Raw genomic sequence first — 24,205 nt, 5'->3', positions numbered from 1 at the left:
AGAATTGCTAATGTCAGTGAACCCCAGATAGTTTGAAAGCTTATTTTCAGCTGTTTACCCATAAGGTATATTTATATATTATCGACATGAAGAAACAAATATCACAAAAAAATCAATACAAATGAGATTTTCAATCTTAGTGTTAAAACTTAGAACCATTAATGTATTTTCCATGTGGTTTAGCAATAAATAACAGTTCATAATCTATATTAAATTAATTCATCTACTCATTCTATCAGCTTCTGCTCAAAGGAAATATAGATTTAAACAAGATACAGAAGAAAATGCATCTATTTCAACATTAAAGCAGCGTTAAGTGTTTGCTTGGAGAGTGGTAGAAAGTATGTTCTTGGCATTTTTAACTTCATGTTCTAACAGAATCAGATAATAGGCTTACTATATTTATAGCATACTACTGAAGAAATAACAGATGATGAAGTGCTACTGATTGTTAACCCGAGATAGATGGAAATCTTATATTCAGCTGTTTACATTCATGGTGTCTTTAAGCATTATCAAAAAATCAAAACTAGACTTTCCTAAATTACTTGTAATAAATGGGAGATTAATTACTTAGTGTTAGAACTTTGAACCATTAATGGGTGTTCAAGGCACTTTAACATTAATATATAATTCCACATCTATATCAAATTGATTCAACTAATCATTCTAGCAGCTCTTGCTCCAAAGAGATATACAGATAACAAAGAGACACAAGAAAAAGCATCTTTTATTGACCACAGAAACTTGGCCTGTACAGGGATCGAACCTGTGACCTTGGCGTTATTAGCACCACGCTCTAACCAACTGAGCTAACAGGCCGCCGTTCGTGCTGGGCTGGGGGACAAGCATATGAAGAATTGCTAATGTCAGTGAACCCCAGATAGTTTGAAAGCTTATTTTCAGCTCTTTACCCATAAGGTATATTTATATATTATCGACATGAAGAAACAAATATCACAAAAAAATCAATACAAATGAGATTTTCAATCTTAGTGTTAAAACTTAGAACCATTAATGTATTTTCCATGTGGTTTAGCAATAAATAACAGTTCATCATCTATATTAAATTAATTCATCTACTCATTCTATCAGCTCCTGCTCAAAGAAAATATAGAGATAAACATCAGACAGAAGAAAATGCTTGTAATAAATGAGAGATTTAGTTACTTAGTGTTAGAACTTACAACCATTAATGGATGTTCAAGGCACTTTAACATTAATATATAATTCCACATCTATATCAAATTGATTCAACTAATGATTCTAGCAGCTCTTGCTCCAAAGAGATATACAGATAACAAAGAGACAGAAGAAAAAGCTTCTTTTATTTAACACAGAAACTTGGCCTGTACAGGGATCGAACCTGTGACATTGGCGTTATTAGCACCACGCTCTAACCAACTGAGCTAACAGGCCGCCGTTCGTGCTGGGCTGGGGGACAAGCATATGAAGAATTGCTAATGTCAGTGAACCCCAGATAGTTTGACAGCTTATTTTCAGCTGTTTACCCATAAGGTATATTTATGTATTATCGACATGAAGAAACAAATATCACAAAAAAATCAATACAAATGAGATTTTCAATCTTAGTGTTAAAACTTAGAACCATTAATGTATTTTCCATGTGGTTTAGCAATAAATAACAGTTCATCATCTATATTAAATTAATTCAACGACTCATTCTATCAGCTTCTGCTCAAAGGAAATATAGATTTAAACAAGATACAGAAGAAAATGCATCTATTTCAACATTAAAGCAGCGTTAAGTGTTTTCTTGGAGAGTGGTAGAAAGTATGTTCTTGGCATTTTTAACTTCATGTTCTAACAGAATCAGATAATAGGCTTACTATATTTATAGCATACTACTGAAGAAATAACAGATGATGAAGTGCTACTGATTGTTAACCCGAGATAGATGGAAATCTTATATTCAGCTGTTTACATTCATGGTGTCTTTAAGCATTATCAAAAAATCAAAACTAGACTTTCCTAAATTACTTGTAATAAATGGGAGATTAATTACTTAGTGTTAGAACTTTGAACCATTAATGGATGTTCAAGGCACTTTAACATTAATATATAATTCCACATCTATATCACATTGATTCAACTAATCATTCTAGCAGCTCTTGCTCCAAAGAGATATACAGATAACAAAGAGACAGAAGAAAAAGCATCTTTTATTGAACACAGAAACTTGGCCTGTACAGGGATCGAACCTGTGACCTTGGCGTTATTAGCACCACGCTCTAACCAACTGAGCTAACAGGCCGCCGTTCGTGCTGGGCTGGGGGACAAGCATATGAAGAATTGCTAATGTCAGTGAACCCCAGATAGTTTGAAAGCTTATTTTCAGCTGTTTACCCATAAGGTATATTTATATATTATCGACATGAAGAAACAAATATCACAAAAAAATCAATACAAATGAGATTTTCAATCTTAGTGTTAAAACTTAGAACCATTAATGTATTTTCCATGTGGTTTAGCAATAAATAACAGTTCATCATCTATATTAAATTAATTCATCTACTCATTCTATCAGCTCCTGCTCAAAGGAAATATAGAGATAAACATCAGACAGAAGAAAATGCTTGTAATAAATGAGAGATTTAGTTACTTAGTGTTAGAACTTACAACCATTAATGGATGTTCAAGGCACTTTAACATTAATATATAATTCCACATCTATATCAAATTGATTCAACTACTAGCAGCTCTTGCTCCAAAGAGATATACAGTTAACAAAGAGACACAAGAAAAAGCATCTTTTTTATAACACAGAAACTTGGCCTGTACAGGGATCGAACCTGTGACCTTGGCGTTATTAGCACCACGCTCTAACCAACTGAGCTAACAGGCCGCCGTTCGTGCTGTGCTGGGGGACAAGCATATGCAGAACTGCTAATGTCAGTGAACCCCAGATAGATTGAAAGCTTATTTTCAGCTGTTTACCCATAAGGTATATTTATATATTATCGACATGAAGAAACAAATATCACAAAAAAATCAATACAAATGAGATTTTCATTCTTAGTGTTAAAACTTAGAACCATTAATGTATGTTCTATGTGGTTTAGCAATAAATAACAGTTCATCATCTATATTAAATTAATTCATCTACTCATTCTATCAGCTCCTGCTCAAAGGAAATATAGAGATAAACATCAGACAGAAGAAAATGCTTGTAATAAATGAGAGATTTAGTTACTTAGTGTTAGAACTTACAACCATTAATGGATGTTCAAGGCACTTTAACATTAATATATAATTCCACATCTATATCAAATTGATTCAACTAATGATTCTAGCAGCTCTTGCTCCAAAGAGATATACAGATAACAAAGAGACAGAAGAAAAAGCATCTTTTATTTAACACAGAAACTTGGCCTGTACAGGGATCGAACCTGTGACCTTGGCGTTATTAGCACCACGCTCTAACCAACTGAGCTAACAGGCCGCCGCGCGTGCTGGGCTGGGGGACAAGCATATGAAGAATTGCTAATGTCAGTGAACCCCAGATAGTTTGAAAGCTTATTTTCAGCTGTTTACCCATAAGGTATATTTATATATTATCGACATGAAGAAACAAATATCACAAAAAAATCAATACAAATGAGATTTTCAATCTTAGTGTTAAAACTTAGAACCATTACTGTATTTTCCATGTGGTTTAGCAATAAATAACAGTTCATAATCTATATTAAATTAATTCATCTACTCATTCTATCAGCTTCTGCTCAAAGGAAATATAGATTTAAACAAGATACAGAAGAAAATGCATCTATTTCAACATTAAAGCAGCGTTAAGTGTTTGCTTGGAGAGTGGTAGAAAGTATGTTCTTGGCATTTTTAACTTCATGTTCTAACAGAATCAGATAATAGGCTTACTATATTTATAGCATACTACTGAAGAAATAACAGATGATGAAGTGCTACTGATTGTTAACCCGAGATAGATGGAAATCTTATATTCAGCTGTTTACATTCATGGTGTCTTTAAGCATTATCAAAAAATCAAAACTAGACTTTCCTAAATTACTTGTAATAAATGGGAGATTAATTACTTAGTGTTAGAACTTTGAACCATTAATGGATGTTCAAGGCACTTTAACATTAATATATAATTCCACATCTATATCAAATTGATTCAACTACTAGCAGCTCTTGCTCCAAAGAGATATACAGTTAACAAAGAGACACAAGAAAAAGCATCTTTTTTTTAACACAGAGACTTGGCCTGTACAGGGATCGAACCTGTGACCTTGGCGTTATTAGCACAACGCTCTAACCAACTGAGCTAACAGGCCGCCGTTCGTGCTGTGCTGGGGGACAAGCATATGCAGAACTGCTAATGTCAGTGAACCCCAGATAGTTTGAAAGCTTATTTTCAGCTGTTTACCCATAAGGTATATTTATATATTATCGACATGAAGAAACAAATATCACAAAAAAATCAATACAAATGAGATTTTCATTCTTAGTGTTAAAACTTAGAACCATTAATGTATGTTCTATGTGGTTTAGCAATAAATAACAGTTCATCATCTATATTAAATTAATTCATCTACTCATTCTATCAGCTCCTGCTCAAAGGAAATATAGAGATAAACATCAGACAGAAGAAAATGCTTGTAATAAATGAGAGATTTAGTTACTTAGTGTTAGAACTTACAACCATTAATGGATGTTCAAGGCACTTTAACATTAATATATAATTCCACATCTATATCAAATTGATTCAACTAATGATTCTAGCAGCTCTTGCTCCAAAGAGATATACAGTTAACAAAGAGACACAAGAAAAAGCATCTTTTTTTTAACACAGAAACTTGGCCTGTACAGGGATCGAACCTGTGACCTTGGCGTTATTAGCACCACGCTCTAACCAACTGAGCTAACAGGCCGCCGTTCGTGCTGGGCTGGGGGACAAGCATATGAAGAATTGCTAATGTCAGTGAACCCCAGATAGTTTGAAAGCTTATTTTCAGCTGTTTACCCATAAGGTATATTTATATATTATCGACATGAAGAAACAAATATCACAAAAAAATCAATACAAATGAGATTTTCATTCTTAGTGTTAAAACTTAGAACCATTAATGTATGTTCTATGTGGTTTAGCAATAAATAACAGTTCATCATCTATATTAAATTAATTCATCTACTCATTCTATCAGCTCCTGCTCAAAGGAAATATAGAGATAAACATCAGACAGAAGAAAATGCTTGTAATAAATGAGAGATTTAGTTACTTAGTGTTAGAACTTACAACCATTAATGGATGTTCAAGGCACTTTAACATTAATATATAATTCCACATCTATATCAAATTGATTCAACTAATGATTCTAGCAGCTCTTGCTCCAAAGAGATATACAGATAACAAAGAGACAGAAGAAAAAGCATCTTTTATTTAACACAGAAACTTGGCCTGTACAGGGATCGAACCTGTGACCTTGGCGTTATTAGCACCACGCTCTAACCAACTGAGCTAACAGGCCGCCGCTCGTGCTGGGCTGGGGGACAAGCATATGAAGAATTGCTAATGTCAGTGAACCCCAGATAGTTTGAAAGCTTATTTTCAGCTGTTTACCCATAAGGTATATTTATATATTATCGACATGAAGAAACAAATATCACAAAAAAATCAATACAAATGAGATTTTCAATCTTAGTGTTAAAACTTAGAACCATTAATGTATTTTCCATGTGGTTTAGCAATAAATAACAGTTCATAATCTATATTAAATTAATTCATCTACTCATTCTATCAGCTTCTGCTCAAAGGAAATATAGATTTAAACAAGATACAGAAGAAAATGCATCTATTTCAACATTAAAGCAGCGTTAAGTGTTTGCTTGGAGAGTGGTAGAAAGTATGTTCTTGGCATTTTTAACTTCATGTTCTAACAGAATCAGATAATAGGCTTACTATATTTATAGCATACTACTGAAGAAATAACAGATGATGAAGTGCTACTGATTGTTAACCCGAGATAGATGGAAATCTTATATTCAGCTGTTTACATTCATGGTGTCTTTAAGCATTATCAAAAAATCAAAACTAGACTTTCCTAAATTACTTGTAATAAATGGGAGATTAATTACTTAGTGTTAGAACTTTGAACCATTAATGGGTGTTCAAGGCACTTTAACATTAATATATAATTCCACATCTATATCAAATTGATTCAACTAATGATTCTAGCAGCTCTTGCTCCAAAGAGATATACAGATAACAAAGAGACAGAAGAAAAAGCATCTTTTATTTAACACAGAAACTTGGCCTGTACAGGGATCGAACCTGTGACCTTGGCGTTATTAGCACCACGCTCTAACCAACTGAGCTAACAGGCCGCTGTTCGTGCTGGGCTGGGGGACAAGCATATGAAGAATTGCGAATGTCAGTGAACCCCAGATAGTTTGAAAGCTTATTTTCAGCTGTTTACCCATAAGGTATATTTATATATTATCGACATGAAGAAACAAATATCACAAAAAAATCAATACAAATGAGATTTTCAATCTTAGTGTTAAAACTTAGAACCATTAATGTATTTTCCATGTGGTTTAGCAATAAATAACAGTTCATCATCTATATTAAATTAATTCATCTACTCATTCTATCAGCTCCTGCTCAAAGGAAATATAGAGATAAACATCAGACAGAAGAAAATGCTTGTAATAAATGAGAGATTTAGTTACTTAGTGTTAGAACTTACAACCATTAATGGATGTTCAAGGCACTTTAACATTAATATATAATTCCACATCTATATCAAATTGATTCAACTACTAGCAGCTCTTGCTCCAAAGAGATATACAGTTAACAAAGAGACACAAGAAAAAGCATCTTTTTTTTAACACAGAAACTTGGCCTGTACAGGGATCGAACCTGTGACCTTGGCGTTATTAGCACCACGCTCTAACCAACTGAGCTAACAGGCTGCCGTTCGTTCTGTGCTGGGGGACAAGCATATGCAGAACTGCTAATGTCAGTGAACCCCAGATAGTTTGAAAGCTTATTTTCAGCTGTTTACCCATAAGGTATATTTATATATTATCGACATGAAGAAACAAATATCACAAAAAAATCAATACAAATGAGATTTTCATTCTTAGTGTTAAAACTTAGAACCATTAATGTATGTTCTATGTGGTTTAGCAATAAATAACAGTTCATCATCTATATTAAATTAATTCATCTACTCATTCTATCAGCTCCTGCTCAAAGGAAATATAGAGATAAACATCAGACAGAAGAAAATGCTTGTAATAAATGAGAGATTTAGTTACTTAGTGTTAGAACTTACAACCATTAATGGATGTTCAAGGCACTTTAACATTAATATATAATTCCACATCTATATCAAATTGATTCAACTAATGATTCTAGCAGCTCTTGCTCCAAAGAGATATACAGATAACAAAGAGACAGAAGAAAAAGCTTCTTTTATTTAACACAGAAACTTGGCCTGTACAGGGATCGAACCTGTGATCTTGGCGTTATTAGCACCACGCTCTAACCATCTGAGCTAACAGGCCGCCGCTCGTGCTGGGCTGGGGGACAAGCATATGAAGAATTGCCAATGTCAGTGAACCCCAGATAGTTTGAAAGCTTATTTTCAGCTGTTTACCCATAAGGTATATTTATATATTATCGACATGAAGAAACAAATATCACAAAAAAATCAATACAAATGAGATTTTCAATCTTAGTGTTAAAACTTAGAACCATTAATGTATTTTCCATGTGGTTTAGTAATAAATAACAGTTCATCATCTATATTAAATTAATTCATCTACTCATTCTATCAGCTCCTGCTCAAAGGAAATATAGAGATAAACATCAGACAGAAGAAAATGCTTGTAATAAATGAGAGATTTAGTTACTTAGTGTTAGAACTTACAACCATTAATGGATGTTCAAGGCACTTTAACATTAATATATAATTCCACATCTATATCAAATTGATTCAACTACTAGCAGCTCTTGCTCCAAAGAGATATACAGTTAACAAAGAGACACAAGAAAAAGCATCTTTTTTTTAACACAGAAACTTGGCCTGTACAGGGATCGAACCTGTGACCTTGGCGTTATTAGCACCACGCTCTAACCAACTGAGCTAACAGGCCGCCGTTCGTGCTGTGCTGGGGGACAAGCATATGCAGAACTGCTAATGTCAGTGAACCCCAGATAGATTGAAAGCTTATTTTCAGCTGTTTACCCATAAGGTATATTTATATATTATCGACATGAAGAAACAAATATCACAAAAAAATCAATACAAATGAGATTTTCATTCTTAGTGTTAAAACTTAGAACCATTAATGTATGTTCTATGTGGTTTAGCAATAAATAACAGTTCATCATCTATATTAAATTAATTCATCTACTCATTCTATCAGCTCCTGCTCAAAGGAAATATAGAGATAAACATCAGACAGAAGGAAATGCTTGTAATAAATGAGAGATTTAGTTACTTAGTGTTAGAACTTACAACCATTAATGGATGTTCAAGGCACTTTAACATTAATATATAATTCCACATCTATATCAAATTGATTCAACTAATGATTCTAGCAGCTCTTGCTCCAAAGAGATATACAGATAACAAAGAGACAGAAGAAAAAGCATCTTTTATTTAACACAGAAACTTGGCCTGTACAGGGATCGAACCTGTGACCTTGGCGTTATTAGCACCACGCTCTAACCAACTGAGCTAACAGGCCGCCGCTCGTGCTGGGCTGGGGGACAAGCATATGAAGAATTGCTAATGTCAGTGAACCCCAGATAGTTTGAAAGCTTATTTTCAGCTGTTTACCCATAAGGTATATTTATATATTATCGACATGAAGAAACAAATATCACAAAAAAATCAATACAAATGAGATTTTCAATCTTAGTGTTAAAACTTAGAACCATTAATGTATTTTCCATGTGGTTTAGCAATAAATAACAGTTCATAATCTATATTAAATTAATTCATCTTCTCATTCTATCAGCTTCTGCTCAAAGGAAATATAGATTTAAACAAGATACAGAAGAAAATGCATCTATTTCAACATTAAAGCAGCGTTAAGTGTTTGCTTGGAGAGTGGTAGAAAGTATGTTCTTGGCATTTTTAACTTCATGTTCTAACAGAATCAGATAATAGGCTTACTATATTTATAGCATACTACTGAAGAAATAACAGATGATGAAGTGCTACTGATTGTTAACCCGAGATAGATGGAAATCTTATATTCAGCTGTTTACATTCATGGTGTCTTTAAGCATTATCAAAAAATCAAAACTAGACTTTCCTAAATTACTTGTAATAAATGGGAGATTAATTACTTAGTGTTAGAACTTTGAACCATTAATGGATGTTCAAGGCACTTTAACATTAATATATAATTCCACATCTATATCAAATTGATTCAACTACTAGCAGCTCTTGCTCCAAAGAGATATACAGTTAACAAAGAGACACAAGAAAAAGCATCTTTTTTTTAACACAGAGACTTGGCCTGTACAGGGATCGAACCTGTGACCTTGGCGTTATTAGCACCACGCTCTAACCAACTGAGCTAACAGGCCGCTGTTCGTGCTGTGCTGGGGGACAAGCATATGCAGAACTGCTAATGTCAGTGAACCCCAGATAGTTTGAAAGCTTATTTTCAGCTGTTTACCCATAAGGTATATTTATATATTATCGACATGAAGAAACAAATATCACAAAAAAATCAATACAAATGAGATTTTCATTCTTAGTGTTAAACCTTAGAACCATTAATGTATGTTCTATGTGGTTTAGCAATAAATAACAGTTCATCATCTATATTAAATTAATTCATCTACTTATTCTATCAGCTCCTGCTCAAAGGAAATATAGAGATAAACATCAGACAGAAGAAAATGCTTGGAATAAATGAGAGATTTAGTTACTTAGTGTTAGAACTTACAACCATTAATGGATGTTCAAGGCACTTTAACATTAATATATAATTCCACATCTATATCAAATTGATTCAACTAATGATTCTAGCAGCTCTTGCTCCAAAGAGATATACAGATAACAAAGAGACAGAAGAAAAAGCATCTTTTATTTAACACAGAAACTTGGCCTGTACAGGGATCGAACCTGTGACCTTGGCGTTATTAGCACCACGCTCTAACCAACTGAGCTAACAGGCCGCCGCTCGTGCTGGGCTGGGGGACAAGCATATGAAGAATTGCTAATGTCAGTGAACCCCAGATAGTTTGAAAGCTTATTTTCAGCTGTTTACCCATAAGGTATATTTATATATTATCGACATGAAGAAACAAATATCACAAAAAAATCAATACAAATGAGATTTTCAATCTTAGTGTTAAAACTTAGAACCATTAATGTATTTTCCATGTGGTTTAGCAATAAATAACAGTTCATAATCTATATTAAATTAATTCATCTACTCATTCTATCAGCTTCTGCTCAAAGGAAATATAGATTTAAACAAGATACAGAAGAAAATGCATCTATTTCAACATTAAAGCAGCGTTAAGTGTTTGCTTGGAGAGTGGTAGAAAGTATGTTCTTGGCATTTTTAACTTCATGTTCTAACAGAATCAGATAATAGGCTTACTATATTTATAGCATACTACTGAAGAAATAACAGATGATGAAGTGCTACTGATTGTTAACCCGAGATAGATGGAAATCTTATATTCAGCTGTTTACATTCATGGTGTCTTTAAGCATTATCAAAAAATCAAAACTAGACTTTCCTAAATTACTTGTAATAAATGGGAGATTAATTACTTAGTGTTAGAACTTTGAACCATTAATGGGTGTTCAAGGCACTTTAACATTAATATATAATTCCACATCTATATCAAATTGATTCAACTAATGATTCTAGCAGCTCTTGCTCCAAAGAGATATACAGATAACAAAGAGACAGAAGAAAAAGCATCTTTTATTTAACACAGAAACTTGGCCTGTACAGGGATCGAACCTGTGACCTTGGCGTTATTAGCACCACGCTCTAACCAACTGAGCTAACAGGCCGCCGCTCGTGCTGGGCTGGGGGACAAGCATATGAAGAATTGCTAATGTCAGTGAACCCCAGATAGTTTGAAAGCTTATTTTCAGCTGTTTACCCATAAGGTATATTTATATATTATCGACATGAAGAAACAAATATCACAAAAAAATCAATACAAATGAGATTTTCAATCTTAGTGTTAAAACTTAGAACCATTAATGTATTTTCCATGTGGTTTAGCAATAAATAACAGTTCATAATCTATATTAAATTAATTCATCTACTCATTCTATCAGCTTCTGCTCAAAGGAAATATAGATTTAAACAAGATACAGAAGAAAATGCATCTATTTCAACATTAAAGCAGCGTTAAGTGTTTGCTTGGAGAGTGGTAGAAAGTATGTTCTTGGCATTTTTAACTTCATGTTCTAACAGAATCAGATAATAGGCTTACTATATTTATAGCATACTACTGAAGAAATAACAGATGATGAAGTGCTACTGATTGTTAACCCGAGATAGATGGAAATCTTATATTCAGCTGTTTACATTCATGGTGTCTTTAAGCATTATCAAAAAATCAAAACTAGACTTTCCTAAATTACTTGTAATAAATGGGAGATTAATTACTTAGTGTTAGAACTTTGAACCATTAATGGGTGTTCAAGGCACTTTAACATTAATATATAATTCCACATCTATATCAAATTGATTCAACTAATGATTCTAGCAGCTCTTGCTCCAAAGAGATATACAGATAACAAAGAGACAGAAGAAAAAGCATCTTTTATTTAACACAGAAACTTGGCCTGTACAGGGATCGAACCTGTGACCTTGGCGTTATTAGCACCACGCTCTAACCAACTGAGCTAACAGGCCGCCGCTCGTGCTGGGCTGGGGGACAAGCATATGAAGAATTGCTAATGTCAGTGAACCCCAGATAGTTTGAAAGCTTATTTTCAGCTGTTTACCCATAAGGTATATTTATATATTATCGACATGAAGAAACAAATATCACAAAAAAATCAATACAAATGAGATTTTCAATCTTAGTGTTAAAACTTAGAACCATTAATGTATTTTCCATGTGGTTTAGCAATAAATAACAGTTCATAATCTATATTAAATTAATTCATCTACTCATTCTATCAGCTTCTGCTCAAAGGAAATATAGATTTAAACAAGATACAGAAGAAAATGCATCTATTTCAACATTAAAGCAGCGTTAAGTGTTTGCTTGGAGAGTGGTAGAAAGTATGTTCTTGGCATTTTTAACTTCATGTTCTAACAGAATCAGATAATAGGCTTACTATATTTATAGCATACTACTGAAGAAATAACAGATGATGAAGTGCTACTGATTGTTAACCCGAGATAGATGGAAATCTTATATTCAGCTGTTTACATTCATGGTGTCTTTAAGCATTATCAAAAAATCAAAACTAGACTTTCCTAAATTACTTGTAATAAATGAGAGATTAATTACTTAGTGTTAGAACTTTGAACCATTAATGGGTGTTCAAGGCACTTTAACATTAATATATAATTCCACATCTATATCAAATTGATTCAACTAATGATTCTAGCAGCTCTTGCTCCAAAGAGATATACAGATAACAAAGAGACAGAAGAAAAAGCATCTTTTATTTAACACAGAAACTTGGCCTGTACAGGGATCGAACCTGTGACCTTGGCGTTATTAGCACCACGCTCTAACCAACTGAGCTAACAGGCCGCTGTTCGTGCTGGGCTGGGGGACATGCATATGAAGAATTGCGAATGTCAGTGAACCCCAGATAGTTTGAAAGCTTATTTTCAGCTGTTTACCCATAAGGTATATTTATATATTATCGACATGAAGAAACAAATATCACAAAAAAATCAATACAAATGAGATTTTCAATCTTAGTGTTAAAACTTAGAACCATTAATGTATTTTCCATGTGGTTTAGCAATAAATAACAGTTCATCATCTATATTAAATTAATTCATCTACTCATTCTATCAGCTCCTGCTCAAAGGAAATATAGAGATAAACATCAGACAGAAGAAAATGCTTGTAATAAATGAGAGATTTAGTTACTTAGTGTTAGAACTTACAACCATTAATGGATGTTCAAGGCACTTTAACATTAATATATAATTCCACATCTATATCAAATTGATTCAACTACTAGCAGCTCTTGCTCCAAAGAGATATACAGTTAACAAAGAGACACAAGAAAAAACATCTTTTTTTTAACACAGAAACTTGGCCTGTACAGGGATCGAACCTGTGACCTTGGCGTTATTAGCACCACGCTCTAACCAACTGAGCTAACAGGCTGCCGTTTGTTCTGTGCTGGGGGACAAGCATATGCAGAACTGCTAATGTCAGTGAACCCCAGATAGTTTGAAAGCTTATTTTCAGCTGTTTACCCATAAGGTATATTTATATATTATCGACATGAAGAAACAAATATCACAAAAAAATCAATACAAATGAGATTTTCATTCTTAGTGTTAAAACTTAGAACCATTAATGTATGTTCTATGTGGTTTAGCAATAAATAACAGTTCATCATCTATATTAAATTAATTCATCTACTCATTCTATCAGCTCCTGCTCAAAGGAAATATAGAGATAAACATCAGACAGAAGAAAATGCTTGTAATAAATGAGAGATTTAGTTACTTAGTGTTAGAACTTACAACCATTAATGGATGTTCAAGGCACTTTAACATTAATATATAATTCCACATCTATATCAAATTGATTCAACTAATGATTCTAGCAGCTCTTGCTCCAAAGAGATATACAGATAACAAAGAGACAGAAGAAAAAGCTTCTTTTATTTAACACAGAAACTTGGCCTGTACAGGGATCGAACCTGTGACCTTGGCGTTATTAGCACCACGCTCTAACCATCTGAGCTAACAGGCCGCCACTCGTGCTGGGCTGGGGGACAAGCATATGAAGAATTGCCAATGTCAGTGAACCCCAGATAGTTTGAAAGCTTATTTTCAGCTGTTTACCCATAAGGTATATTTATATATTATCGACATGAAGAAACAAATATCACAAAAAAATCAATACAAATGAGATTTTCAATCTTAGTGTTAAAACTTGGAACCATTAATGTATTTTCCATGTGGTTTAGCAATAAATAACAGTTCATAATCTATATTAAATTAATTCATCTACTCATTCTATCAGCTTCTGCTCAAAGGAAATATAGATTTAAACAAGATACAGAAGAAAATGCATCTATTTCAACATTAAAGCAGCGTTAAGTGTTTGCTTGGAGAGTGGTAGAAAGTATGTTCTTGCCATTTTTAACTTCATGTTCTAACAGAATCAGATAATAGGCTTACTATATTTATAGCATACTACTGAAGAAATAACAGATGATGAAGTGCTACTGATTGTTAACCCGAGATAGATGGAAATCTTATATTCAGCTGTTTACATTCATGGTGTCTTTAAGCATTATCAAAAAATCAAAACTAGACTTTCCTAAATTACTTGTAATAAATGGGAGATTAATTACTTAGTGTTAGAACTTTGAACCATTAATGGATGTTCAAGGCACTTTAACATTAATATATAATTCCACATCTATATCAAATTGATTCAACTAATGATTCTAGCAGCTCTTGCTCCAAAGAGATATACAGATAACAAAGAGACAGAAGAAAAAGCATCTTTTATTTAACACAGAAACTTGGCCTGTACAGGGATCGAACCTGTGACCTTGGCGTTATTAGCACCACGCTCTAACCAACTGTGCTAACAGGCCGTTGTTCGTGCTGGGCTGGGGGACAAGCATATGAAGAATTGCTAATGTCAGTGAACCGCAGATAGTTTGAAAGCTTATTTTCAGCTGTTTACCCATAAGGTATATTTATATATTATCGACATGAAGAAACAAATATCACAAAAAAATCAATACAAATGAGATTTTCATTCTTAGTGTTAAAACTTAGAACCATTAATGTATGTTCTATGTGGTTTAGCAATAAATAACAGTTCATCATCTATATTAAATTAATTCATCTACTCATTCTATCAGCTCCTGCTCAAAGGAAATATAGAGATAAACATCAGACAGAAGAAAATGCTTGTAATAAATGAGAGATTTAGTTACTTAGTGTTAGAACTTACAACCATTAATGGATGTTCAAGGCACTTTAACATTAATATATAATTCCACATCTATATCAAATTGATTCAACTAATGATTCTAGCAGCTCTTGCTCCAAAGAGATATACAGTTAACAAAGAGACACAAGAAAAAGCATCTTTTTTTTAACACAGAAACTTGGCCTGTACAGGGATCGAACCTGTGACCTTGGCGTTATTAGCACCACGCTCTAACCAACTGAGCTAACAGGCCGCCGTTCGTGCTGGGCTGGGGGACAAGCATATGAAGAATTGCTAATGTCAGTGAACCCCAGATAGTTTGAAAGCTTATTTTCAGCTGTTTACCCATAAGGTATATTTATATATTATCGACATGAAGAAACAAATATCACAAAAAAATCAATACAAATGAGATTTTCATTCTTAGTGTTAAAACTTAGAACCATTAATGTATGTTCTATGTGGTTTAGCAATAAATAACAGTTCATCATCTATATTAAATTAATTCATCTACTCATTCTATCAGCTCCTGCTCAAAGGAAATATAGAGATAAACATCAGACAGAAGAAAATGCTTGTAATAAATGAGAGATTTAGTTACTTAGTGTTAGAACTTACAACCATTAATGGATGTTCAAGGCACTTTAACATTAATATATAATTCCACATCTATATCAAATTGATTCAACTAATGATTCTAGCAGCTCTTGCTCCAAAGAGATATACAGATAACAAAGAGACAGAAGAAAAAGCATCTTTTATTTAACACAGAAACTTGGCCTGTACAGGGATCGAACCTGTGACCTTGGCGTTATTAGCACCACGCTCTAACCAACTGAGCTAACAGGCCGCCGCTCGTGCTGGGCTGGGGGACAAGCATATGAAGAATTGCTAATGTCAGTGAACCCCAGATAGTTTGAAAGCTTATTTTCAGCTGTTTACCCATAAGGTATATTTATATATTATCGACATGAAGAAACAAATATCACAAAAAAATCAATACAAATGAGATTTTCAATCTTAGTGTTAAAACTTAGAACCATTAATGTATTTTCCATGTGGTTTAGCAATAAATAACAGTTCATAATCTATATTAAATTAATTCATCTACTCATTCTATCAGCTTCTGCTCAAAGGAAATATAGATTTAAACAAGATACAGAAGAAAATGCATCTATTTCAACATTAAAGCAGCGTTAAGTGTTTGCTTGGAGAGTGGTAGAAAGTATGTTCTTGGCATTTTTAACTTCATGTTCTAACAGAATCAGATAATAGGCTTACTATATTTATAGCATACTACTGAAGAAATAACAGATGATGAAGTGCTACTGATTGTTAACCCGAGATAGATGGAAATCTTATATTCAGCTGTTTACATTCATGGTGTCTTTAAGCATTATCAAAAAATCAAAACTAGACTTTCCTAAATTACTTGTAATAAATGAGAGATTAATTACTTAGTGTTAGAACTTTGAACCATTAATGGGTGTTCAAGGCACTTTAACATTAATATATAATTCCACATCTATATCAAATTGATTCAACTAATGATTCTAGCAGCTCTTGCTCCAAAGAGATATACAGATAACAAAGAGACAGAAGAAAAAGCATCTTTTATTTAACACAGAAACTTGGCCTGTACAGGGATCGAACCTGTGACCTTGGCGTTATTAGCACCACGCTCTAACCAACTGAGCTAACAGGCCGCTGTTCGTGCTGGGCTGGGGGACATGCATATGAAGAATTGCGAATGTCAGTGAACCCCAGATAGTTTGAAAGCTTATTTTCAGCTGTTTACCCATAAGGTATATTTATATATTATCGACATGAAGAAACAAATATCACAAAAAAATCAATACAAATGAGATTTTCAATCTTAGTGTTAAAACTTAGAACCATTAATGTATTTTCCATGTGGTTTAGCAATAAATAACAGTTCATCATCTATATTAAATTAATTCATCTACTCATTCTATCAGCTCCTGCTCAAAGGAAATATAGAGATAAACATCAGACAGAAGAAAATGCTTGTAATAAATGAGAGATTTAGTTACTTAGTGTTAGAACTTACAACCATTAATGGATGTTCAAGGCACTTTAACATTAATATATAATTCCACATCTATATCAAATTGATTCAACTACTAGCAGCTCTTGCTCCAAAGAGATATACAGTTAACAAAGAGACACAAGAAAAAGCATCTTTTTTTTAACACAGAAACTTGGCCTGTACAGGGATCGAACCTGTGACCTTGGCGTTATTAGCACCACGCTCTAACCAACTGAGCTAACAGGCTGCCGTTCGTTCTGTGCTGGGGGACAAGCATATGCAGAACTGCTAATGTCAGTGAACCCCAGATAGTTTGAAAGCTTATTTTCAGCTGTTTACCCATAAGGTATATTTATATATTATCGACATGAAGAAACAAATATCACAAAAAAATCAATACAAATGAGATTTTCATTCTTAGTGTTAAAACTTAGAACCATTAATGTATGTTCTATGTGGTTTAGCAATAAATAACAGTTCATCATCTATATTAAATTAATTCATCTACTCATTCTATCAGCTCCTGCTCAAAGGAAATATAGAGATAAACATCAGACAGAAGAAAATGCTTGTAATAAATGAGAGATTTAGTTACTTAGTGTTAGAACTTACAACCATTAATGGATGTTCAAGGCACTTTAACATTAATATATAATTCCACATCTATATCAAATTGATTCAACTAATGATTCTAGCAGCTCTTGCTCCAAAGAGATATACAGATAACAAAGAGACAGAAGAAAAAGCTTCTTTTATTTAACACAGAAACTTGGCCTGTACAGGGATCGAACCTGTGACCTTGGCGTTATTAGCACCACGCTCTAACCATCTGAGCTAACAGGCCGCCACTCGTGCTGGGCTGGGGGACAAGCATATGAAGAATTGCCAATGTCAGTGAACCCCAGATAGTTTGAAAGCTTATTTTCAGCTGTTTACCCATAAGGTATATTTATATATTATCGACATGAAGAAACAAATATCACAAAAAAATCAATACAAATGAGATTTTCAATCTTAGTGTTAAAACTTAGAACCATTAATGTATTTTCCATGTGGTTTAGCAATAAATAACAGTTCATAATCTATATTAAATTAATTCATCTACTCATTCTATCAGCTTCTGCTCAAAGGAAATATAGATTTAAACAAGATACAGAAGAAAATGCATCTATTTCAACATTAAAGCAGCGTTAAGTGTTTGCTTGGAGAGTGGTAGAAAGTATGTTCTTGCCATTTTTAACTTCATGTTCTAACAGAATCAGATAATAGGCTTACTATATTTATAGCATACTACTGAAGAAATAACAGATGATGAAGTGCTACTGATTGTTAACCCGAGATAGATGGAAATCTTATATTCAGCTGTTTACATTCATGGTGTCTTTAAGCATTATCAAAAAATCAAAACTAGACTTTCCTAAATTACTTGTAATAAATGGGAGATTAATTACTTAGTGTTAGAACTTTGAACCATTAATGGGTGTTCAAGGCACTTTAACATTAATATATAATTCCACATCTATATCAAATTGATTCAACTAATGATTCTAGCAGCTCTTGCTCCAAAGAGATATACAGATAACAAAGAGACAGAAGAAAAAGCATCTTTTATTTAACACAGAAACTTGGCCTGTACAGGGATCGAACCTGTGACCTTGGCGTTATTAGCACCACGCTCTAACCAACTGAGCTAACAGGCTGCTGTTCGTGCTGGGCTGGGGGACAAGCATATGAAGAATTGCGAATGTCAGTGAACCCCAGATAGTTTGAAAGCTTATTTTCAGCTGTTTACCCATAAGGTATATTTATATATTATCGACATGAAGAAACAAATATCACAAAAAAATCAATACAAATGAGATTTTCAATCTTAGTGTTAAAACTTAGAACCATTAATGTATTTTCCATGTGGTTTAGCAATAAATAACAGTTCATCATCTATATTAAATTAATTCATCTACTCATTCTATCAGCTCCTGCTCAAAGGAAATATAGAGATAAACATCAGACAGAAGAAAATGCTTGTAATAAATGAGAGATTTAGTTACTTAGTGTTAGAACTTACAACCATTAATGGATGTTCAAGGCACTTTAACATTAATATATAATTCCACATCTATATCAAATTGATTCAACTACTAGCAGCTCTTGCTCCAAAGAGATATACAGTTAACAAAGAGACACAAGAAAAAGCATCTTTTTTTTAACACAGAAACTTGGCCTGTACAGGGATCGAACCTGTGACCTTGGCGTTATTAGCACCACGCTCTAACCAACTGAGCTAACAGGCTGCCGTTCGTTCTGTGCTGGGGGACAAGCATATGCAGAACTGCTAATGTCAGTGAACCCCAGATAGTTTGAAAGCTTATTTTCAGCTGTTTACCCATAAGGTATATTTATATATTATCGACATGAAGAAACAAATATCACAAAAAAATCAATACAAATGAGATTTTCATTCTTAGTGTTAAAACTTAGAACCATTAATGTATGTTCTATGTGGTTTAGCAATAAATAACAGTTCATCATCTATATTAAATTAATTCATCTACTCATTCTATCAGCTCCTGCTCAAAGGAAATATAGAGATAAACATCAGACAGAAGAAAATGCTTGTAATAAATGAGAGATTTAGTTACTTAGTGTTAGAACTTACAACCATTAATGGATGTTCAAGGCACTTTAACATTAATATATAATTCCACATCTATATCAAATTGATTCAACTACTAGCAGCTCTTGCTCCAAAGAGATATACAGTTAACAAAGAGACACAAGAAAAAGCATCTTTTTTTTAACACAGAAACTTGGCCTGTACAGGGATCGAACCTGTGACCTTGGCGTTATTAGCACCACACTCTAACCAACTGAGCTAACAGGCTGCCGTTCGTTCTGTGCTGGGGGACAAGCATATGCAGAACTGCTAATGTCAGTGAACCCCAGATAGTTTGAAAGCTTATTTTCAGCTGTTTACCCATAAGGTATATTTATATATTATCGACATGAAGAAACAAATATCACAAAAAAATCAATACAAATGAGATTTTCATTCTTAGTGTTAAAACTTAGAACCATTAATGTATGTTCTATGTGGTTTAGCAATAAATAACAGTTCATCATCTATATTAAATTAATTCATCTACTCATTCTATCAGCTCCTGCTCAAAGGAAATATAGAGATAAACATCAGACAGAAGAAAATGCTTGTAATAAATGAGAGATTTAGTTACTTAGTGTTAGAACTTACAACCATTAATGGATGTTCAAGGCACTTTAACATTAATATATAATTCCACATCTATATCAAATTGATTCAACTAATGATTCTAGCAGCTCTTGCTCCAAAGAGATATACAGATAACAAAGAGACAGAAGAAAAAGCTTCTTTTATTTAACACAGAAACTTGGCCTGTACAGGGATCGAACCTGTGACCTTGGCGTTATTAGCACCACGCTCTAACCATCTGAGCTAACAGGCCGCCGCTCGTGCTGGGCTGGGGGACAAGCATATGAAGAATTGCCAATGTCAGTGAACCCCAGATAGTTTGAAAGCTTATTTTCAGCTGTTTACCCATAAGGTATATTTATATATTATCGACATGAAGAAACAAATATCACAAAAAAATCAATACAAATGAGATTTTCAATCTTAGTGTTAAAACTTAGAACCATTAATGTATTTTCCATGTGGTTTAGTAATAAATAACAGTTCATCATCTATATTAAATTAATTCATCTACTCATTCTATCAGCTTCTGCTCAAAGGAAATATAAATTTAAACAAGATACAGAAGAAAATGCATTTATTTCAACATTAAAGCAGCGTTAAGTGTTTGCTTGGAGAGTGGTAGAAAGTATGTTCTTGGCATTTTTAACTTCATGTTCTAACAGAATCAGATAATAGGCTTACTATTTTTATAGCATACTAGTGAAGAAATAACAGATGATGAAGTGCTACTGATTGTTAACCAGAGATAGATGGAAATCTTATATTCAGCTGTTTACATTCATGGTGTCTTTAAGCATTATCAAAAAATCAAAACTAGACTTTCCTAAATTACTTGTAATAAATGGGAGATTAATTACTTAGTGTTAGAACTTTGAACCATTAATGGATGTTCAAGGCACTTTAACATTAATATATAATTCCACATCTATATCACATTGATTCAACTAATCATTCTAGCAGCTCTTGCTCCAAAGAGATATACAGATAACAAAGAGACACAAGAAAAAGCATCTTTTATTGAACACAGAAACTTGGCCTGTACAGGGATCGAACCTGTGACCTTGGCGTTATTAGCACCACGCTCTAACCAACTGAGCTAACAGGCCGCCGTTCGTGCTGGGCTGGGGGACAAGCATATGAAGAATTGCTAATGTCAGTGAACCCCAGATAGTTTGAAAGCTTATTTTCAGCTGTTTACCCATAAGGTATATTTATATATTATCGACATGAAGAAACAAATATCACAAAAAAATCAATACAAATGAGATTTTCAATCTTAGTGTTAAAACTTAGAACCATTAATGTATTTTCCATGTGGTTTAGCAATAAATAACAGTTCATCATCTATATTAAATTAATTCATCTACTCATTCTATCAGCTCCTGCTCAAAGGAAATATAGAGATAAACATCAGACAGAAGAAAATGCTTGTAATAAATGAGAGATTTAGTTACTTAGTGTTAGAACTTACAACCATTAATGGATGTTCAAGGCACTTTAACATTAATATATAATTCCACATCTATATCAAATTGATTCAACTACTAGCAGCTCTTGCTCCAAAGAGATATACAGTTAACAAAGAGACACAAGAAAAAGCATCTTTTTTTTAACACAGAAACTTGGCCTGTACAGGGATCGAACCTGTGACCTTGGCGTTATTAGCACCACGCTCTAACCAACTGAGCTAACAGGCCGCCGTTCGTGCTGTGCTGGGGGACAAGCATATGCAGAACTGCTAATGTCAGTGAACCCCAGATAGATTGAAAGCTTATTTTCAGCTGTTTACCCATAAGGTATATTTATATATTATCGACATGAAGAAACAAATATCACAAAAAAATCAATACAAATGAGATTTTCATTCTTAGTGTTAAAACTTAGAACCATTAATGTATGTTCTATGTGGTTTAGCAATAAATAACAGTTCATCATCTATATTAAATTAATTCATCTACTCATTCTATCAGCTCCTGCTCAAAGGAAATATAGAGATAAACATCAGACAGAAGAAAATGCTTGTAATAAATGAGAGATTTAGTTACTTAGTGTTAGAACTTACAACCATTAATGGATGTTCAAGGCACTTTAACATTAATATATAATTCCACATCTATATCAAATTGATTCAACTAATGATTCTAGCAGCTCTTGCTCCAAAGAGATATACAGATAACAAAGAGACAGAAGAAAAAGCATCTTTTATTTAACACAGAAACTTGGCCTGTACAGGGATCGAACCTGTGACCTTGGCGTTATTAGCACCACGCTCTAACCAACTGAGCTAACAGGCCGCCGCTCGTGCTGGGCTGGGGGACAAGCATATGAAGAATTGCTAATGTCAGTGAACCCCAGATAGTTTGAAAGCTTATTTTCAGCTGTTTACCCATAAGGTATATTTATATATTATCGACATGAAGAAACAAATATCACAAAAAAATCAATACAAATGAGATTTTCAATCTTAGTGTTAAAACTTAGAACCATTAATGTATTTTCCATGTGGTTTAGCAATAAATAACAGTTCATCATCTATATTAAATTAATTCATCTTCTCATTCTATCAGCTTCTGCTCAAAGGAAATATAGATTTAAACAAGATACAGAAGAAAATGCATCTATTTCAACATTAAAGCAGCGTTAAGTGTTTGCTTGGAGAGTGGTAGAAAGTATGTTCTTGGCATTTTTAACTTCATGTTCTAACAGAATCAGATAATAGGCTTACTATATTTATAGCATACTACTGAAGAAATAACAGATGATGAAGTGCTACTGATTGTTAACCCGAGATAGATGGAAATCTTATATTCAGCTGTTTACATTCATGGTGTCTTTAAGCATTATCAAAAAATCAAAACTAGACTTTCCTAAATTACTTGTAATAAATGGGAGATTAATTACTTAGTGTTAGAACTTTGAACCATTAATGGATGTTCAAGGCACTTTAACATTAATATATAATTCCACATCTATATCAAATTGATTCAACTACTAGCAGCTCTTGCTCCAAAGAGATATACAGTTAACAAAGAGACACAAGAAAAAGCATCTTTTTTTTAACACAGAAACTTGGCCTGTACAGGGATCGAACCTGTGACCTTGGCGTTATTAGCACCACGCTCTAACCAACTGAGCTAACAGGCTGCCGTTCGTTCTGTGCTGGGGGACAAGCATATGCAGAACTGCTAATGTCAGTGAACCCCAGATAGTTTGAAAGCTTATTTTCAGCTGTTTACCCATAAGGTATATTTATATATTATCGACATGAAGAAACAAATATCACAAAAAAATCAATACAAATGAGATTTTCATTCTTAGTGTTAAAACTTAGAACCATTAATGTATGTTCTATGTGGTTTAGCAATAAATAACAGTTCATCATCTATATTAAATTAATTCATCTACTCATTCTATCAGCTCCTGCTCAAAGGAAATATAGAGATAAACATCAGACAGAAGAAAATGCTTGTAATAAATGAGAGATTTAGTTACTTAGTGTTAGAACTTACAACCATTAATGGATGTTCAAGGCACTTTAACATTAATATATAATTCCACATCTATATCAAATTGATTCAACTAATGATTCTAGCAGCTCTTGCTCCAAAGAGATATACAGATAACAAAGAGACAGAAAAAAAAGCTTCTTTTATTTAACACAGAAACTTGGCCTGTACAGGGATCGAACCTGTGACCTTGGCGTTATTAGCACCACGCTCTAACCATCTGAGCTAACAGGCCGCCGCTCGTGCTGGGCTGGGGGACAAGCATATGAAGAATTGCC

General features: G+C 33.5%; 20 non-coding genes across 20 annotated transcripts; all 20 read right to left on the bottom strand.

Annotated features, from left to right (window-relative positions):
* Nucleotides 1-748: 748 nt before the first annotated feature.
* Nucleotides 749-822, bottom strand: TRNAI-AAU (transfer RNA isoleucine (anticodon AAU)). The gene has a single exon. It is a non-coding gene; the product is annotated as a tRNA-Ile (tRNA).
* Nucleotides 823-2,201: 1,379 nt separating this feature from the next.
* On the bottom strand, nt 2,202-2,275 carry TRNAI-AAU (transfer RNA isoleucine (anticodon AAU)). Its single transcript has one exon. It is a non-coding gene; the product is annotated as a tRNA-Ile (tRNA).
* A 517-nt stretch (nt 2,276-2,792) lies between these two features.
* TRNAI-AAU (transfer RNA isoleucine (anticodon AAU)) lies at nt 2,793-2,866 on the bottom strand. The gene has a single exon. It is a non-coding gene; the product is annotated as a tRNA-Ile (tRNA).
* A 523-nt stretch (nt 2,867-3,389) lies between these two features.
* On the bottom strand, nt 3,390-3,463 carry TRNAI-AAU (transfer RNA isoleucine (anticodon AAU)). Its single transcript has one exon. It is a non-coding gene; the product is annotated as a tRNA-Ile (tRNA).
* Nucleotides 3,464-4,836: 1,373 nt separating this feature from the next.
* On the bottom strand, nt 4,837-4,910 carry TRNAI-AAU (transfer RNA isoleucine (anticodon AAU)). Its single transcript has one exon. It is a non-coding gene; the product is annotated as a tRNA-Ile (tRNA).
* A 523-nt stretch (nt 4,911-5,433) lies between these two features.
* On the bottom strand, nt 5,434-5,507 carry TRNAI-AAU (transfer RNA isoleucine (anticodon AAU)). Its single transcript has one exon. It is a non-coding gene; the product is annotated as a tRNA-Ile (tRNA).
* Nucleotides 5,508-6,289: 782 nt separating this feature from the next.
* Nucleotides 6,290-6,363, bottom strand: TRNAI-AAU (transfer RNA isoleucine (anticodon AAU)). The gene has a single exon. It is a non-coding gene; the product is annotated as a tRNA-Ile (tRNA).
* A 1,705-nt stretch (nt 6,364-8,068) lies between these two features.
* On the bottom strand, nt 8,069-8,142 carry TRNAI-AAU (transfer RNA isoleucine (anticodon AAU)). Its single transcript has one exon. It is a non-coding gene; the product is annotated as a tRNA-Ile (tRNA).
* Nucleotides 8,143-8,665: 523 nt separating this feature from the next.
* On the bottom strand, nt 8,666-8,739 carry TRNAI-AAU (transfer RNA isoleucine (anticodon AAU)). The gene has a single exon. It is a non-coding gene; the product is annotated as a tRNA-Ile (tRNA).
* Nucleotides 8,740-9,515: 776 nt separating this feature from the next.
* Nucleotides 9,516-9,589, bottom strand: TRNAI-AAU (transfer RNA isoleucine (anticodon AAU)). The gene has a single exon. It is a non-coding gene; the product is annotated as a tRNA-Ile (tRNA).
* A 523-nt stretch (nt 9,590-10,112) lies between these two features.
* Nucleotides 10,113-10,186, bottom strand: TRNAI-AAU (transfer RNA isoleucine (anticodon AAU)). The gene has a single exon. It is a non-coding gene; the product is annotated as a tRNA-Ile (tRNA).
* Nucleotides 10,187-10,968: 782 nt separating this feature from the next.
* TRNAI-AAU (transfer RNA isoleucine (anticodon AAU)) lies at nt 10,969-11,042 on the bottom strand. The gene has a single exon. It is a non-coding gene; the product is annotated as a tRNA-Ile (tRNA).
* A 782-nt stretch (nt 11,043-11,824) lies between these two features.
* On the bottom strand, nt 11,825-11,898 carry TRNAI-AAU (transfer RNA isoleucine (anticodon AAU)). The gene has a single exon. It is a non-coding gene; the product is annotated as a tRNA-Ile (tRNA).
* A 782-nt stretch (nt 11,899-12,680) lies between these two features.
* Nucleotides 12,681-12,754, bottom strand: TRNAI-AAU (transfer RNA isoleucine (anticodon AAU)). The gene has a single exon. It is a non-coding gene; the product is annotated as a tRNA-Ile (tRNA).
* A 2,567-nt stretch (nt 12,755-15,321) lies between these two features.
* Nucleotides 15,322-15,395, bottom strand: TRNAI-AAU (transfer RNA isoleucine (anticodon AAU)). The gene has a single exon. It is a non-coding gene; the product is annotated as a tRNA-Ile (tRNA).
* Nucleotides 15,396-15,918: 523 nt separating this feature from the next.
* Nucleotides 15,919-15,992, bottom strand: TRNAI-AAU (transfer RNA isoleucine (anticodon AAU)). Its single transcript has one exon. It is a non-coding gene; the product is annotated as a tRNA-Ile (tRNA).
* A 782-nt stretch (nt 15,993-16,774) lies between these two features.
* Nucleotides 16,775-16,848, bottom strand: TRNAI-AAU (transfer RNA isoleucine (anticodon AAU)). Its single transcript has one exon. It is a non-coding gene; the product is annotated as a tRNA-Ile (tRNA).
* A 4,605-nt stretch (nt 16,849-21,453) lies between these two features.
* TRNAI-AAU (transfer RNA isoleucine (anticodon AAU)) lies at nt 21,454-21,527 on the bottom strand. The gene has a single exon. It is a non-coding gene; the product is annotated as a tRNA-Ile (tRNA).
* Nucleotides 21,528-22,044: 517 nt separating this feature from the next.
* TRNAI-AAU (transfer RNA isoleucine (anticodon AAU)) lies at nt 22,045-22,118 on the bottom strand. Its single transcript has one exon. It is a non-coding gene; the product is annotated as a tRNA-Ile (tRNA).
* Nucleotides 22,119-22,641: 523 nt separating this feature from the next.
* Nucleotides 22,642-22,715, bottom strand: TRNAI-AAU (transfer RNA isoleucine (anticodon AAU)). Its single transcript has one exon. It is a non-coding gene; the product is annotated as a tRNA-Ile (tRNA).
* Nucleotides 22,716-24,205: the final 1,490 nt, after the last annotated feature.

Source organism: Triturus cristatus, chromosome 5_1 (genome assembly GCF_964204655.1).
Source record: "Triturus cristatus chromosome 5_1, aTriCri1.1, whole genome shotgun sequence".
In the NCBI taxonomy this organism is placed as follows: Eukaryota; Metazoa; Chordata; class Amphibia; order Caudata; family Salamandridae; genus Triturus; species Triturus cristatus.
The sequence above is the reverse complement of the archived record's forward strand: the minus strand, read 5'-3'. Positions and strand labels throughout refer to the sequence as shown.